Below are 12,581 nucleotides of genomic sequence, written 5' to 3'. Positions count from 1 at the left end.
TGACGTGTGGAGGTACCTCACGAGGGATGAGGATGAGGAAGACAGCTCAGAGGTTGAGATTGAGCTGTGGCAGGTACGTTATATATTTCTTTTTATATACTGCCACACTAAGCTAAAAAATCTAAATCTTGATTTTTATGTCGTCAGATAGCTTAAAGAATACTCATCCAATGATCTTACCTTAATAACCGTATCTTGTCTAGAACATGTTAAAAAAAACCTTAGAAAAGTTTCTCTATCTCAGATTTCCATAAAAACTATGTAACTATATTTATAAGACTTCGATTATCTCGAAATAAGGTTTCCCTGACATACCGCTTTTGCATTTAGCACGGCAGTTAATAGGCATGGCAAAATGATGTTAAGCAGAGAGAGAGAGAGCAGAGAATTTACTGATTAGAAATGATTACTCCTTGCCAGTCGACATAATTATGCTAGCCCGTTCGTATCTGAATATACACATACATCCCGCAACACACTTATGTGGCTCACTGTGGTGTGTTTTTCATGCTTGTAAGTTTTTTTTTTCGTTCTCTGGTTTAAGCGCAAGAAGTTTCATACAAGGCTGAGCATGTATTCGAATATTCAATTGCATGGCCCCATAATTTTATAGCCTCAATCACTTCTCTTTTTTCTTATTTCGTATTTATATATACTAACATAAGTAGTTTCAAAATTTAGCAGTAAATAAATCTAGTTAATTCCTGTGGCTGTTGTCGTTAAAAATTAAATATTATATTATGAAGAGTTAATGCAAGAGTATAGTTGGAGGATGTTGGGGTAGAATGGATATTCAGAAATTTCGGCAATGGATAAATGGAATGAATAAACATAAAACGGTTAATAATTATTTAAATATTATTATAATTATTATGTATTTTTGGATTGGCTAAATTATGGTTATCAATTAAATAAGAGTAACGCAAAATTGTCGTATTTGTGACCATAATTACCTCAGTTTCGACCCTAAATCTTCTAAAGTGATATTGGATAGTTCTGTTCGGAATCAGCTCAGAGTTCACCTGCCCCTTATTACATGTACATAGCGTTCATTGTTTTATTGTATAATAAATGGCACTTTTATTCACAGGGATATCCGTACGGTCTACTGTGGTACGCGTTCGTCCTTCTAGCGTCACAAGTACATTTCTTCCAGTTATATTTCTCGTACAACCTACTCAAGGCATGGCGGGCCAGAGGGTCATTAAGGAAAACCGACTAAACTAATATTACAATAACGTTCATTTTACGTCGACGCAGTGTCACTGCCAAGTGCAAATGAGGCGAGTGTGCAGTGTATTAAAAATAATGAGGAGTGGAATTTATATTTAAATGTCTTTTTATTTATGTTTATTTGTGGTTTCGCCCGTTATTTATTTAGAAATTAATGAATATGTACGCCATATAATACTTTATAAATATCTATGTCTTCGAAGTAATAACTATGTTGTCCTTTTCTACGTAATTTAAAATAATGTAAGAGTGAAAAAGACGAACATTATTCAAGTTGTAGGTAAGGAAGTTTGTACAGTAAATTTGGGAGTAATTTGTCGTGTCTCTATTTGTCTGAAAAATGATTAATGAAGTTAAAATGTTCATGTAACTATTCTAGATATTTTGACGTTGATGTGAGTATTTAAAATGGACATGGAAATGTGCAAAACGACTCAACGAAGTTCAAATTATGTACCCAATAATTGTACATATTTAGTCATTACACCCAAATTTAATATAATAAGAAATTTAAATGGAATAATGGCAACCCTTTTACTTTGACAAATGTTACCATTTTTAAAACCAAAATGGAGTGAGCCTAAGGCCTACATTTAATGTAAAAAAAAAAAATTGATGTAAAAACATTATCAAAGTAAATTAATTTGTAGACAACCTAGATTATTCAATGTCTATTTTAGATACATGTTATAGATTCGGTAGTTGGAAGCACAAATGACATTTTTATATAAATATATACGTTTGAAATATATTTTTTCACTTATTGTATATACTTAATTACTTGAATGCAATTCGTACCAGTTGGAAATTAATACACGCCTTGTTTTAAACTTAAATGACATGTAAACAAGTAAGCGTGAAATGGAACGTATTTTTAAAATTAACGGATATAATGTTTGGGCGGGAATTTGTGAATAATATTGTTACTTGATAAAAACTTAAAAGGGCGATGCTAATACGACTGAGTAGTTGAATTTAACATAGATTTATGTCGTTATGGGTCGAGGCATGGTACTTGACCGCTAGAAGAAACTAGAGGGTATTGTTGCACAATTGTGCATGTATTCAAGAATTATCCATTCATAAATGGACACACCGCACAGTTCGAAGTCATATTAATTAGATGAATACTACCACAAAAACCCCATCGAGATAAATTATATATTGAGTAGGTAACTAAAGGGTCATTTTGGCATTGCGTTAATAAATAAAACCATATACTCGTGTGTACCAGCTGACATTGTGTCAAAAATCAATCACGAACAACGAATATTTTCGTAAAAATTCCCGATTTTAGTTTTTTTATTTTTTATCACTGTGGTTTAGTGCGAATATGGTGCGTTCTTGAGTATATCTGATTCGAACGTGTGATCTGTCGCCCCGGGGAATTTTCTTAGTAGGCCGTATAAAATGAACGAAACTATTTATTGATATTTATTTTGTTCTAAACCTACACCTTTTTATTTTACATAATATACGGTTAGAGAAACTTATTATACTGTTCTTTTTGATAAAATCAAGTAGGTACATATGTGGTTTCATTTAATAACGCCGTGTCATAATGATACTGTATTACTGACATTACAAAGCGTAACTACTAACTCGATAAGACCCTTATTATTCATCGCAGTGTATACAGCACTTAGGGTTGCCAACCGGACTATAATATATAGTACTATACTACATTTAGGGTCTGCGTACTATATACTGTTGAAAAAATATATAGTACGCAAAAATATTATATTTCAAACACATCAATGTAATAACTTCATTGTAAAAATATATGATCACTCGTTTACGTTGACTTTTGAGTGATGGGAAAGCGTGTATCCGAACTTTTATAAAAATAAATCAGTGATATATACAGGGTGGTGACGACATAGCGACATTAAATGAAACCATATACCGAGTATCACGTTAGTAGTATGTATACCAAAAATTATCAAATTACAATCAATGGTTTAGCCGCAGGAATAATTTTTTACTTTAACGATTTTAGAACATGATGTACGTACATTACGATTTAGCCACGCAAGTTCATTAGGTCATTCACCTCAAAACAATTTCATTTACCTACATGCGTAATACAACTAAATACAATGTGCGAGTCGCTACTCAGAAATAATATTACAATATTGTATTGCTGGTTGTATTTAGATCTAATCACCATAAAGATAACATTATTAAGTATTATTAGCAAAGAAAGATTGCCGAGGCGCACCATTTGTTTTGTAAACCGGTAAGATAGCTACGTTGTCAATTCGACATTTTGTCTAAACATGTGGGTAAGTGTAGGCAAAATACTAGGTGTAAAGGAAGCGCTACCGAAAATGAAGGTAGCGCGATCGAATGCTACTATTTCACTCAAATTTTATTAAATTTCTATACAGCGTTACGCATGGATAGATAAACTAATCTATTAATTAGAAAAAAAAAATCAAAATTATTAAAAAAATATCATAATGTAAGTTGTACGACGCTCATCAGCTGATGCTGCTGTGCGGGCGCAGCGCGGCGCGGCGCGGCGGCCGACGCCTTGTCGGCATTTCTTTTGTAGTTCGTACGCGTGTGTATAAGATTTGATTAAATGTTCAAGTGTTTACATGAAATGTGAACCTAGTGACCATGACCACCATTTTTTAGATTACGTTCATGAATGAAACTTTACGCCCAAAAGGGACCGCCAAATAAGTACGTACGTACGTCTCTTACGTGCAGTGCCTACAGGTCAGATGAGGTTAATAAACAATATTATAAAGGCTGTTGTGTTTAATTTAGATTATTTTCGCATTTAGTTTGTTTGAAAAATTAGATTCTTGTAGTTTTGTGTAATAAATTTTTTGATAGTTTTAGTGTGTTTTGATCAACTAGTGGGGTTTGTGTTTTCATTTAATGTCGTTATGTCGTCACCACTCTGTATAAACATATTTCTAAATTTGTCTTTTCATAAAATACTATAATTTTTTGAAGCGTTATATATTTTTACATCTTATTTTGAAAAATACTATATTTCGCCGAAGCATTGTTGGCAACCTTAACAGCACGGTATTACGATATCGCTCTCCTCGTCAACATCCTTTTAAACCTAATTCATTGCATTCAAGGTCATTCATTAAGTATATGCCTTTACCTATACTAAGTGATTCTATTAGTTTTACCGTTAACTGTGTTATTGAAATATTTCAAGCTACAATATCTGGTGTAGGAATATAATGTAGTTCCATAAATGTTTGTAACATACTCTTCCATAAACAATATGATAGTTAATCAGGTAATTTATTAATTATATTTAAAACAGGGAATTTCCGAGCGCAGTGTAACTGGCAGACATAAGATAAGAAAATGTGTGAAAAGAATAAAATTCTGATAAATGGCATACATGATATACAATCAAAAAATTTGCCCATATCTCATTATCGCACATGCTTCAATTTGGGATTCCCACCAATTATGACGATCCTAAAGATAAAAATCTTCACTATTTGGATCAGAGGTTCCCATACTTTTTTCATAGACGCCTTCCATAATTTTGCTTCCGGTGGACCTTCTTTTAGGTTTCACAGCGAAAGTGCATTACAACTACCGTCCAGCCATCGCGGGGGCTATGTTGGGATCACCCTGCCCTTTACCTTACGACCCCTATCAATATTATCTGCTTGCATTGATAGGTAAACCAGATACATTTTCGTGGACCCCTATTTATTAGTCACGCCGTCGTAGACCCCGACAAGTCTTCCATGGACCCTGGGGATCCACCTAGACCACTTTAGGAATCAATGATCTGGAAAGATCGCATCTTCACTTGCACTAATTACAAGATGATCTTCCCATGTTATAATCTTGGCCTTTTCCCGTGGTATTGCTAGACCGACACGATTGAAGTATCAAAAAGCAAACGAATAGAAAACCTCGGTTCTAATGTTGATTAACGAGACCCCATTCGCTATCAAAACCACTATTCAATAGCTTGAACCATACATAGCACGTTCTGTTTGGTTTAGTTTTAATTAGTTGTACAAGATTAATTTTTGTACACCATAGAGCCGAAACACCCAAATTATATTGGAGTCAAAGAACATAAAAAAACATTTGAAATACAAAAATAATAACAAAGAAAACTCACGCGGAATTGATAGATCAAGTACACCGCACGCGCGACCGCAAGGGACGAGCGGGACGTGTGCGGGGCCGCGGGGTGGGAAGGGTGTGCTGTTAAAAGTCGGCTGTAGTCTCAGAACAATGACAAGCATAGAAGTAACACTATGACATTTGAGTGTACTGTGTCTTAGACAGCAAGAAATTTAATTGTGTTGCGATCCCTTCTGACATCTTATCGATATCGATAGATGCTTTGTCTATCGGCTATGGTAAATTCACAGACCTGCTAAAATAAACACTTTTCGGTCAGTCAACTACAAACCGTTGCAAATTGCAATTTTAGATAAAGGCTAAAAAAGATATCAAAACCCTGATTTGGTATTCAAGTACCAAAAAAGTCTGGGTATATAAAAGCACTCGGTAAAAGCTGTCAAATTACAATAAACTATAGAACTACCGGCGTTCTTCGAGCTAAATTTTGTCCAATTTTCATTTGCTATTTACAGCAGTTTCCATGCCTTCCGAAACGTCATTTACTAAACACAAAAATGGTTTAGCATTTAGATTATTAAATTAAGAAAATGTTAGAAATTTCGGAAGGAATGGAAACCGCTGTAAGTAACAAACAAGAAATTGGCCGGAATTTCGTCTAGGAGAAAGCCAGTACGCCTTCTGTTCTTTTCTGACTTTCTTAGGCATTAAAAGATACCCAAGAGGTGGGATTTGACAGAAGCTACTAAAATGGGACAGTAAAATTAAAACACAGCGGTATCATTCATGTCACATACGTTTGATAACTTATTTCAATGTTAATAAAACTTTGTCGAAATGCTTAGAGCAAACACGGTGCTGTTTTTCCAATGCCAATTGGGACGAGCTATGGAAACGATCCATTTTGCCTCATAGCATCATCTGTAGGGAATCTGCAATGAAACACATTGTATGTAACACACTATGAAAATCAGATAGTTTCCTCGACCCCAGCCTTCGCGCACGGTTTCCAAGTGGCTTTTACCACTACACCACCGTATATTGAAAGTAAAAGGCAATTTATGCAAAATAGTAAACTACAATATACCAACATTTATGTTATCGAAAGAATATGCAGCACAACACTATTGAACACGACTACGTAAATTGGTAATATTAGAATATACTTAATAATGACTGGATCGAATGGCCAACAGCAGATTATAATATGACTAGAGCATAATAAAGTATAATTAATAACACTTTTGCACTTATGTACAGGGTTTAAGCAAATATATTAGGTTTTTGTTTACTCACCGATGGAAGCTGATGATTTCAGTTTCATTTTCTTTACGAGAAGAATGAGATTTACACCCCAAAATAACACAGGCCATTGCTTGTTCCTAGGGCTATATTTTACTTAAACAGCACTGTGTATTTATTAAAATGAACAACAATAATTTTACACAACATGTAGCCACTTTAGAAAAGTACGCGCTGAAGTATAACGTAACTAAATTGTGTGAGCGCGTTTGTGACATTGTTTTGAGATTGGCAAGTTGGAACATTTGACATTTTATTTGCTGTTTAATTCGGCATCATAAAGAGGACCAAAGGTAACCATTTGATTATTTTAAAGTGTACGCAAGCCGACCTTAGCAACATAATATTTGTCTCGTTCTTTTCAACGGTTTTGGCCTATTTGAAAAAATAGGATAAGTATATGAGGGTAATTTAGATTCCTTCTATGCTTGTTCTTGTTCTGAGGCTGTAGTAGTAGGTATAAGGGAGCGAACGACATGCGCTGAATTTTTACTAATTTAAAAGCTAACCTGCTTGTCGAAATTTTAATATGTTTTTGAGATAAAATATAACATATGTTAAAAATAATGCACCTGATTCTCGAAGAAACTAATTTTGGGTTTGTAATATACTAAAACTATGTAAATGTATGGGTCATAAGTATAGCCCAACATAGGTACATTTATTGCGAAGTCACACTTTGCAAAGCGATACGTGTTCATAGCAATAAACTTATTGTTTTTTGAGCCTTTTGTTTCATACGTTTAAGTACGGATTAACATTAGATTATAATTAGGATATTTGGAAGGATACACAATTAATCTGTTTTTCCATAATCAATATTAAAGCGATAATCTTTGAAACTAGGCGCGACTCCAGCGATTAGTCATTAATGTAAGGAAATTGCTCTAAGCAAAAGCTTGACTGAACAGAACATTATCAACGTTATTGTCATGAAGATAAAGTATTTTTTCTTTGTCACTGAAGCTCTTTATCGTTGTGTGTTTTTGAAAAATAAATACTTTATTACTTTTGTCAATTGGCGGAGGAATCGCGCAACAAACACAAAAATAAAAACATACAATCGAATTGAGAAGTTCCTCCATTTTTTGAAGTCAGTAAAATTCACCTTTCAAAGGATGGCTTTTGAATATTTAAAATCGCAAAACTCTAAAATTTGAGGCGGCGGAATAGGATCGAAAATATCCGTCCATAATTTTGTCATGTTATGCAGGTGTCGGTCAGTTTTATTAATCCACTGGACGTCGTAACAACCCTTGCCTGGACCCTGAGTCGTTGTACGGTTTGGTCTCATTGATATTACAGGTCCAATAGGGTGAAAATGCGTGAGTGGTAAAACGAGTAAAATTGCGATTGATTTCTTAGGTTTACGCGAAAATCATATATATCGAAATAAATTATTTTTCCCGCGTTACCATGACCATTAAGGCTGTAATGTCTTCGAAACGTCGTAAGGAAATTATAATATAAAAATCGCGATAAACTGGAAAAATAGTTTTATTTCAAAAATACTCTTGTGATTCACATACATCAACTGAACTGCAATAAAAATCTTGAAGATGACTAACAATTTACAGAATTTTATTTAAAGGTAACGAATAAAAGGGATTTCATGTGTCATTAATTCAATTAACTTCCCTACACATTGTCCCTCTTTAGCCCTATACCCTGTCTTGTCTTGGTACAGTCTCAGAAGGTCGTAAAAGAGTTGGTTGCGCGAGGTCTATAACTTATATGTCTACTATGTTAAGTATGTAAATAAGTTTTCAATGATTTTATATTGTGTTAGTTTGTTTTGAATTTTCCCTCGAGGCATTGTTTTAATAATAAAAATGTTTTATAAAAGTGGATGTTTTGTTTGAATACATTACGGCAAAACATTGCCAACGAAACAAACCGAATGGTTGTAGTCACAGAGACTAATCTATACCGAATTATAAGAAAGATAAAACTAGACAAAGAGCGATAAACTAGTTTTAAAATATGTAACATACATACATGTTACAATATTATGACAAATATTTTATAAAAATATTTTCTGGCAATGCGAAAAGAGTTAACTATACTATTTAGATTAAAAACAAACAACCAAAGCCGTGCAATAAAGTTTATTCTATTTTCATCGTTCATTCATTCGGTCAGTTCCGTTCAGTCTTCGTCAGCTATGTGCACGTCGTCGTCGGAGCCTTCGTCAGCGGTGGGCGGGCTCCTGCATCAGCGGAGTCAGGAGTCGTCCTGCGCCACTTGGCACGACGGTTTTGGAACCACGTTTTTACCTGCAGACAATAATTATCAAGTTGAAGAAAGGAATTTGAAGTGAACTAAGTATTAAGTACTATACTCAGTAAAATATCTAGACATGGACGAATTAAAGGTTATTTTTTGATTATAGATAAAGGTGCATCATGTTTCAGTTAGAACAAAATCAAAGTGAAATAATTTTCTTAACAATCTTCATTTGCCATCTCTAGTGTTATCAATGAGAGTGGAGATAAAAAATTTACCGATATACTTAGCTTAATTGAATTTGTGTATTATATAAAAACAAAGTTTGTCTTACCTGCCGATCACTAAGTCTAAGCGTGGAAGCGAGGGTCCTCCTCATCAGGGCTGAGATACTTGCTGGCGTTGAAACGACGCTCCAGCGCGCCGGTCTGCGTAGCAGTAAACCGCACCTGCCCTCCCTTCCGTCTGCCTCCCAAGCCCCACCACGGATTGCAGCAGTTTGGAGGTACTGGAAATACATTGCAGTTAGCAACAGTATACGTATAATTAACAAGTAAAGAAATTTGTCCCTCTTTTCAATTCATTGTATTCTGTTTGGCGAAAATAATGTATTTGTTGTTTACATTTTTTACCGAATATCGTAATTTATGTTTCCATATAGAAACAAATTTAGAGATGCAAAGATAGACAGTAATGGAATTTGCCAATCTTGAAGATACGGTTTTATTACCTTTTAATGCTAGATTAACTAGAATAACCGCGTAAAACATTAGCTTGTACATTTTATCAATTGTATATTGATAAGTTATTGGTTTATTTGAAAATGTTGTACATTTATCCTTATCTATGTTATCAGTCTATAAAAAATGTCAGTTGTTTTCCTGTCACACACATACTTATATTATATCGTATTTGGCCTAAATTGTTTTATCTGTTAATATTTGAGAATTCTAATTTCAAATGTTTTGGGAGAAATTATAGATAAACGACGGTTGGCAAAACACCGTATACGGTTGTATTTGGCGGCAATTCAGACTTTCTAATAGCACATTTATCACTTTGACCATTCGCAGCGCTCGCGTCGCTGCGGTTTTGGGCATGAGTCAAATAACATCGCCAGCGAGTCAGGCGTGGTGTTGGTTGGTAGTTCAAAACAATGGGAAATTGTATAGCGCTCATTTCGAGCGAAATGCGAGATGATCTGAGCACGTGTGGTGTGACGACTGTTGCAGTATTGGGTCAACCCCACATAGACTGAGATAAAGAGAGAAAAAGAAAATTGTTGATAATATTGCATTTAGAGATATATTTAATTTCTCCAAAACAGATAGCGTTTAATTATAACGATAATCCAGATTTAACAAGATATCAGATAAACAACACTTTTGAGATTACAAACATATTAGGGGTAACCATATTAGGTATTTATATCAATATCAGTTATAACATTGTTATACAAACTGTGATATTTTTTTAAGCGGATTAGCATAGTATTGAAGAATGGTATATCATATATAATAAGTATGTTTATCTTAATTATTATATTTTTTACACTTATATACATTAAATATGTTACGACGCATTTAGACTTTAGCTATCGCAATTTAAAATGATGCAGAGTATAGGCAAAGGTTAAGGATTTAGTGATGAAAATAATTTACTAAATAATAAACATACTTGTATATCATAGCATCACAGTTCATTCAGCTAGACTGATTTCGATGCAGTCTTCTCTATTAAACGAAATTCTAGTAAAAACTTCATCGAATTCCTGCCTTGACTGACAGATGGATGGTTTAAACTGATGACTAGAAACCTGAAGTTTACACGAATGCCTTATCCAACGTAGAAGAACACTAAGAAGAGATTAATAATAAAAGTTAAACCTTACTGAGAGTTTTAATAATAAGTATAATTTAAAATGTTTAAATGTTTAAAAGCTTTTATTCGCTCCAGCCGCCTTAAAAGCTTGTTATGGCGTTCGGGATATTTGTTTGGACATCCCGAACAAACTGCTCAAAAAGTGGCGAAGAGTGAAATTTTCCGCAAGGTAACCCAACAACATATAGATACTAATAAATGTAAATACTCATACACATAAATGTGGTTTGCAAATAGTTCTAATAATTGGATTTCACATGAATTACCAAATGGAAGCTAGTAGGAATCAGATTATATGGACCTTTCACCACTGCTGTTTAAGGTTAACATTGGAATAGCTTTATCACCAAAACAAGCCTTTAAGGCCGGTGGAGCGAAAAACAAACGGTTATGCTTAATTTACCGCCATTTTAATAAATGATCTAAATCACTGTTTTTAATATAATTTAAAATGGACCAATCAGAACAAAGTATTTTTGACATGCTTACAAATGAGTTACTTTGATTGGTTTATTCTCAGAATCGGATTGAAGATTGAGATTGGGATCCTTTATTGAAAACGGCTGGACTATTGGCGAATAACTTAGCCAATAAATATGACTATACCTATAAATTATGAGTAACGAATACATCCGAAAAAACCTATTCGTCCATTCGTCTGTATTCGGCAAGTATCTTAATCAGAGGAAGGATAAGGAACATTTCAAACATGTTGAGATAAAGGATACAAATTTAAGAAAAATGATTCGACCAAAGTAAAATTATTACAGAATATAGATAATAAATGAATTTTCATATTTCAACTGTAATCGGAAAAGAACATTTTTAGCATTATGCTTACTTTTATGGTAGGATATTCTTCAATATAATTTCGAAAATATCACGCTAAGCCGTATTTTGTCTATCGTGAAATGTCAATGAGTGTGATTATAAGATTATAGTTGTTAAAATAGGATAGTAGTATTATGGTGGAAATGATAATCTCTGTATTTAACAACAATCTGATAGATTAAATAAAATAATCAGGGGATTTAGTGAGGTGATCAATAGGAATTAAATGCTATGTTATTGCGGTAGTATGGACTATGGGGAAACCCGAAAGCCTTGGAGAAACCGGAAATTGTCATGTCATATGGCACGATAAAGACTCTTTTGTAAAAATAATTTTGACGAAATGGTGTAATCAAACATGAGTTGTTTAAAATAGTTTACGTTATTCTTTCGTGTAAATTAATTTTATCGGAAAACATCGAGATAACTGAGGCTGGTCAAGTTTGTCAAATATATTTATTAACTAACAAATTGGTAATAAGTCATAACGTTCTACTAATTATATTTATTAATGTATAACTTAATTTCTTGTCATGCTATTTAAGTACACGAGTGGGGCATGTTTCAGAATCTATACTTAATTGTATTATATTTACATTACTTAAATTACATGAAAACCTAACTAGGAACAAAATTGTTTGCAATTTTGCTTGACGGTAGATATGGGTAAGGTGCATTGGTGTAAAGGAAAAAAGGATCCGTTCTTCTCAGAGCCAACAGTTTACTGGTGGTAGGATACAGTGGCGAAAGGTGAAATTTTTCAAACGGTAACCCAAGGAAGCCTTAGTAATATATCGCGGCCAATTTAATAGAAAAAGACAAACGTAAATACGTAAATCTAAAAGGGAAGCCGGTAGGAATCGATTTGTATGGACATCGCCACTGGTAGGATATATTTTATATCCGCCCAGGTAGCGACCACCGTACACAAGGTGTTAAAACCCACATTAGCCTATATAAGTGTGTAGCGTTCCGGGATCAGTCTGTGTATATCCAGTTTCAATAGGCCCGAATAATTG

General features: G+C 33.9%; 2 long non-coding RNA genes across 2 annotated transcripts; one reads left to right on the top strand and one right to left on the bottom strand.

The window, feature by feature from the left end:
* LOC119193124 lies at positions 1 to 2,001 on the top strand. Its single transcript, XR_005113847.1, has 2 exons — positions 1 to 73; positions 1,091 to 2,001. It is a non-coding gene; the product is annotated as an uncharacterized LOC119193124 (long non-coding RNA).
* A 6,716-nt stretch (positions 2,002 to 8,717) lies between these two features.
* LOC119193123 lies at positions 8,718 to 9,802 on the bottom strand. Its single transcript, XR_005113846.1, has 3 exons — positions 9,581 to 9,802; positions 9,185 to 9,358; positions 8,718 to 8,900 (listed from the first exon to the last, which is right to left on the bottom strand). It is a non-coding gene; the product is annotated as an uncharacterized LOC119193123 (long non-coding RNA).
* Positions 9,803 to 12,581: the final 2,779 nt, after the last annotated feature.

Source organism: Manduca sexta, unplaced genomic scaffold (assembly GCF_014839805.1).
Source record: "Manduca sexta isolate Smith_Timp_Sample1 unplaced genomic scaffold, JHU_Msex_v1.0 HiC_scaffold_3627, whole genome shotgun sequence".
Lineage (NCBI taxonomy): Eukaryota > Metazoa > Arthropoda > Insecta > Lepidoptera > Sphingidae > Manduca > Manduca sexta.
This window is presented reverse-complemented; position numbering and strand designations above follow the sequence as displayed.